This window comes from Bison bison, unplaced genomic scaffold, assembly GCF_000754665.1.
Source record: "Bison bison bison isolate TAMUID 2011002044 unplaced genomic scaffold, Bison_UMD1.0 scf7180017864489, whole genome shotgun sequence".
Lineage (NCBI taxonomy): Eukaryota > Metazoa > Chordata > Mammalia > Artiodactyla > Bovidae > Bison > Bison bison.
Genome location: NW_011495048.1, coordinates 9,385,041 through 9,391,413, shown reverse-complemented (window position 1 = coordinate 9,391,413; position 6,373 = coordinate 9,385,041).

Genomic DNA, 6,373 nt, shown 5'->3' with positions numbered 1-6,373 from the left:
TCCTTTGTCCACCTGATGCGAAGAGCTGACTCATTTGAAAAAACCCTGATGCTGGGAAAGATTGAGGGCAGGAGGAGAAGAGGACGACAGAGGATGAGATGATTGGATGGCATCACCTACTCAATGGACATGGGTTTGGGTGGACTCCAGGAGTGGGTGATGGACAGGGAGGCCTGGTGTGCTGTGGTTCATGTGGTTGCAAAGAGTCAGACACGACTGAGCGACTGAACTGAACTGAACTGAACTGAAGCTACTTAGCACTTATGCCAGAGTGGTGTATTTGGGGGTATATATTCTGATCTACATTTATTGCTGCCATCTTTTACTGAGTAGGTATAATTAACTGTATGATACTCATTTTGTTTTGAGAGTTAAAGAGTGGGAAAATGGTACAATTTTTTTTCAAGTGAGAGGGAAAAAACAGTGCCTTTTGTTGGTATAAAATATAAAGGTGATTGTATTTTATAGTGTAAGAAGCTGGTATGCAGACCATATAACATTAAAGTTATGATTTTCAGTATTTTTAAAGTACAAAGGTCATTAACTAGAATGTAAATATTGTCAGCAAAATGCTCCTTGAATGTCATGACTCTTGTGACTTTAGATCATGAAAATCCTGAGGAAAGTTAAGAATAAATGAGCTTTGTGTTTGAGTTAATGATAGTCTATTAGGAATCCTGTTCTTGGGAAACAAAAAATTCAGTATTTGAGACTGAGGTTTTAGAAAACAAAAAGGGCTAATCAAGATCAAAGCAGGAAAATTATCCCTTTTTTGGAATACTCACAAAATGTGTCATTTACCCAAGTCCTCGACTTTTCATGTGAACCAGTTGCCTTGTGCTTGTTTCCATTTTCTTTAATTTTTAAAATTTATTTTTTTAACATTTCCTTTTATACAAAATTTATTTTTGGCTGTACTGGGTCTTTATTGCTGCACATGGGCTTTCTCTAGTTAATAGCAAACAGGGGCTTCTCATGTTGTGGAGCACTGGCTCTAGGCTTGTGGGGTTCAGTAGTTGTGGGGCACAGATTTAGTTGCTCCTCGGCATGTGAGATCTTCCCAGACCAAGGCTTGAACCCACGTCCCCTCCATTGGCAGGCAGATTCTTAGCCACTGGACCACCAGGGAAGTCCTCCTGCTTAGTTTAAAATCAACAATTATTTAAAGCATTAGGCTGTTAGAGAAAATAAAAGATGTAGATCTTGCCCTTCAGGTGTTTACAGTCTAGTGAAATAGGACATAGACCCATGGAATAGTAAGTAATAACAGCAATTTGAGTTCAACTGGATATGATGTTGCCAAGTTATGTGAGTTAGTTATACTGAATAACTCTATGGGACTGAATAACTCTATGGGAGTTGAAGATAAAGAATCACTTTAGATTGGATCTTTATAGAGATAGTGACAGTTAAGCCGTCTTGAAGAATAGGGGAAGTGTGGGTAGATGGAGTTGAAGGAGGATGATCATATCAAGCCTGGAAATTCCTTCTGTTAGTCTTTTAAAAAGAAGTTGTTTGGATAATTTTTGTGGATGATCCAAGTTACCCATGACCCAACATTCTGATACCAGCTTAAAACTCTTCGCTGACCTTCATTCTTATTTCTTGTTCCCCAGATGGTCAGCAGGCTAACATGGGTTGGGGAAGGAGGCAGTGGTCAAGAAATGCAATAGAAGGATCAAAGAACAAAGAAGATCCTCCTGGGAAACCTGATAGTGGTTGTGTTTAATTTTACATCTTAACATGGGTCAGTGTTGAACTAGACCCTCCTCACAACATACAATTTACAACCAATTTAAAACCAAATGATTATCCCTCTTCTATCAAGGGTAACACATCTTAAAAAGGGTTGTGGTGCCTATGCTTAGAAAAGCGAACCCTAGGCATGCAGAATTGTGTCAACTAGAGCCCAGGGGTATTAAAAGAGAAATTGTTCCAGCATGCCCAGTACTCAGCATCTAAGAGATGAACATAGGAGATAATCACTTATCATTAGACAATTGTAGTAAATAGATTCAGGAAAAAATGGCCTGACACCTGGGCAATTATATTCTTAATCGTAAATTACTGATTATACTTAACTGTATTGAATGTGTTGTAAGAATACAAGGAAATCCATTTGTACCTAAGTTACAGATTGTACCTCCCCTTAAGTTATTAAATTCAAAAGTGCAGTCCCCCGCCCCCTCCCCAGAAAATAAAGCATCCTCCGCGTCTTCCCAGTTCTCCACTCCATGCTGGCTGAGCTTTCATTCACAGCACTCGCTTAAGCATTTTTGGAGAATCTTCTCAACAGGACGTTGGTATCTGAGCAGAAGAGAAAATTGTTCCCATTTCCAACTCAAAGGTGGTTGTATTTACATAAGCTCCTCTTTCATTTAAATCTCTCTTAATCCTTAAGGATTTAGTAGTTGAAATGCAAAATGCATGAGATGAATTTTTTTTTTTTACTAAATGAGAAAAACTTATGAGAAAACAAACAGTACAGAGGAAGAATGTTAACAAAATATCTTTCTTTTATTTTCATGTTTTATCTAAAATTGGTTTGGTTTCTAAGATATTTGTTTTCATTTTCCTACTGAAAGAATAAAATACAATTTTATATGTAAATATATACATACATGAAGGAATGAGGTCATAGTTTCATTTGAAAGTACAATGTAATCATTTTAATCTTACTTTCAACCCATCTCTAAATTCAAAATAATCCTGAAAAATTTTCAGTTTGATAGCTGAGTTGAAGAGCAATTGGTCTACATTATTACTCCAACAAACACATTAAACCATGGTTAATTATTACCTCTTGGGATTGCAAAAGCGTGGTCAGTGTAGATTTTTTTTTCCTCCTGAGTAAAGAGCAAGAATTTACTCTGTGTTGTGAATGGCTTAGTTGAGAGGTCTTAAAAATTCCTCCCCTGGTGAAGTGCTAATTACTGGAGCTCAGTTCTGCCCTAGAGGACCTACCAGGAGAGCAGAAACGAGGCCAAAACTCCTGGTTTGCATCCATTTCTAAATGTGTTTTTTCATTTAATCTGCTCTTTGTTGGGGGGCATGTTTGTTTTTATAAACAAACCCAAGATACTTAAACTTTGAAGATCTTTGTCATTAGATCTTTTTTTAAAAAATAAATGCAAAGGGGTTTTACTAAATAATCTTAAAGATTTCTGCCTGCTGTAAAATCCTTCTATGGATTGTAATTTTGTTTGGTTCTTTTTCACATTATCACTAATATCCTTATTTGTATATACTTTTCCATTATGTTAATTTTTTTTTCTACACATGAACTGCTGTATTCAAGTAATTCTACCATATTTGAATTGTAATATTAGAGGAAGGCAGTAGAATGATATGGCCTGTTTCCCTTCAGGATAAGCAAAAGTGTCCACATTTTGACATTATTAGCAATACTAAAGCCATTGGAATCTTAAAATTATCTTTATTTTTCTTTGATATTTCTTATTATAAGCTATAAAAGATATAGAAAGGACTTAAATTTACACATTAGATTTTCTTTTTCATATTAAAAAAATTTTAGCCTGTATAATTTTCTACTAGATTAGTTGTTACCTTAGCAATGGATGAAATGATTTTCATCTTTCACTAAGCACAGTGTAAGTAGTGAAGAAAAGTAACATTTATCTTTCTTCTATTGAACGTCAAGTACCTATGTGAATATTATTTTACCACAATCCTGTGTGGTAGGTGTCATAAGCATTATGAAACCGTAGGATGGCTAACAGTGTCAGTATAGCCCACACAGTACCAGTCATGGATTAGGGAACACTAATGGGAAAATAGCACAAAGCTTACATACTCCTGCTGAGTTACTAACCCTTTCAGGCTCTATTAATGTTGGAACCAACTGATATTCAGAAACCCACTTATGGATATGTTTCTTGTTTTGTTAAGGTTGTTTAAAGCTGAGAAGATCATAAAGATCATGGGTTCTTATTCCAATTTCAAAAGGATAACTTAGAAACTGTTTGTCTTTTGTCTGTTGTCTTTTGTTTTCAGAAAGGTACCTTCTAATAAACTTTGTCCCTGGTTGACATTCCTTGAGAAATATGACTGGTTTAAAGGACCCAGAGGGCTTCTGCTTTTAAAGCAAATCAGATTCAACAGTGTTACAAAAAATCCATTTTGCTTTAAGAATTTACTCCACATATGCACTTGGACATGTGTGAAATAACCTACTTACAAAAATAGTATAGCTTCTTAATAGTACAGTAAAAGATTGGAAAAAACTCTGACAGTGCATTGACTAGTGACTTAAGTGTGTAAATTTTGGTATATCCATTCAATGGAGTACTACACAGCTGATCAAATAAATGAAGTGGCTCTGTAGATATCAACATAGCTCTAAGTGGATCACAGTAAACTGTGGGAAATTCTGAAAGAGATAGGAATGCCAGTCCACCTGACCTGCCTCTTGAGAAATCTGTATGCAGGTCAGGAAGCAACAGTTAGAACTGGACATGGAACAACAGACTGGTTCCAAATAGGAAAAGGACGTCAAGGCTGTATTTTGTCACCCTGCTTATTTAACTGATATGCAGAGTACATCAGGAGAAATGCTGGACTGGAAGAAACACAAGCTGGAATCAAGATTGCCGGGAGAAATATCAATAACCTCAGATATGCAGATGACACCACCCTTATAGCAGAAATGAAGAGGAACGAAAAAGCCTCTTGATGAAAGTGAAAGAGGAGAGTGAAAAAGTTGGCTTAAAGCTCAACATTCAGAAAACGAAGATCATGGCATCTGGTCCCATCACTTCATGGCAAATAGATGGGGAAACAATGTAAACAGTGTCAGACTTTATTTTTTTGGGCTCCAAAATCACTGCAGATGGTTATTGCAGCCATGAAATTAAAAGACGCTTACTCCTTGGAAGGAAAGTTATGTCCAACCTAGATAGCATATTCAAAAGCAGAGACATTACTTTGCCAACAAGGTCCGTCTAGTCAAGGCTATGGTTTTTCCTGTGTTCATGTATGGATGTGAGAGTTGGACTGTGAAGAAAGCTGAGTGCTGAAGAATTGATGCTTTTGAACTGTGGTGTTGTAGAAGACTCTTGAGAGCCCCTTGGACTGCAAAGAGATCCAACCAGTCCATTCTAAAGGATATCAGTCCTGGGTGTTCATTGGAAGGACTGATGTTGAAGCTGAAACTCCAGTACTTTGGCCACTTCATGCGAAGAGTTGACTCATTGGAAAAGACTCTGATGCTGGGAGGGATTGGGGGCAGGAGGAGAAGGGGACGACAGAGGATGAGATGGCTGGATGGCGTCACTGACTCGATGGATGTGAGTCTGAGTGAACTCTGGGAGTTGGTGATGGACAGGGAAGCCTGGCGTGCTACGATTCATGGGGTCGCAAAGAGTCGGACATGACTGAGCAACTGAACTGAACTGAACTGAAGAGATGTAACTGAGAGAAAAAAGCAAAGTGTGGGACAGTGTATTTAGTATGTTATGATTTATGTATATAAGGGGAAGATTATAAACACACCCCCACATATTCACATACATACTTGGTTTATGCATCAGTTATTTCTGTATTCTCAACAAGGAGACAAAAATGGGGTTTAAGTGTGTGGGAGTTAGATGAGTAGGGTAAATTCCTTTTCATTGTTTAGCCTTTCACTTATTTTTTTAACTTTCAAAATAAATGTGTGTTTGTATTTTTTTTCCTGTAAAGATAAAAAGAAGCTCCCTTTTTTTAAGAGTTTATCCTTGGGAGAAGGAAGGGGCTTTTTGGTTTTCATTTAACGCCATTTCACTGACTTTCTAACATGTATGTACTATTTTTATTTAAAATATGATTTAATTGGCAGGAGGATCATAGAGGTTTCCCCACCCCCTCCTTCTTTATGGTTTCTTACAATTAAAAACAATCCTTTTTAATGTTTTAAAAAAGCTTTTGGTGGCCATCTTTCTCTGTTGTTTGGGAAACATTATGAGGATAAGGATCTTTAAAGGCCACCTGACCGGCCTCTTGAGAAACCTGTATGCAGGTCAGGAAGCAACAGTTACAATTGGACATGGAACAACAGACTGGTTCCAAATAGGAAAAGGAGTACGTCAAGGCAGTATATTGTCACTCTGCTTATTTAACTTCTATGCAGAGTACATCATGAGAAAGGCTGGGCTGGAAGAAGCACAAGCTAAAATCAAGATTGCCGGGAGAAATATCAATAACCTCAGATATGCAGATGACACCACCCTTATGGCAGAAAGTGAAGAGGAACTAAAAAGTCTCTTGATGAAAGTTAAAGAGGAGAGTGAAAAAGTTGGCTTAAAGCTCAACATTCAGAAAACGAAGATCATGGCATCTGGTCCCATCACTTCATGGCAAATAGATGGGGAAACAG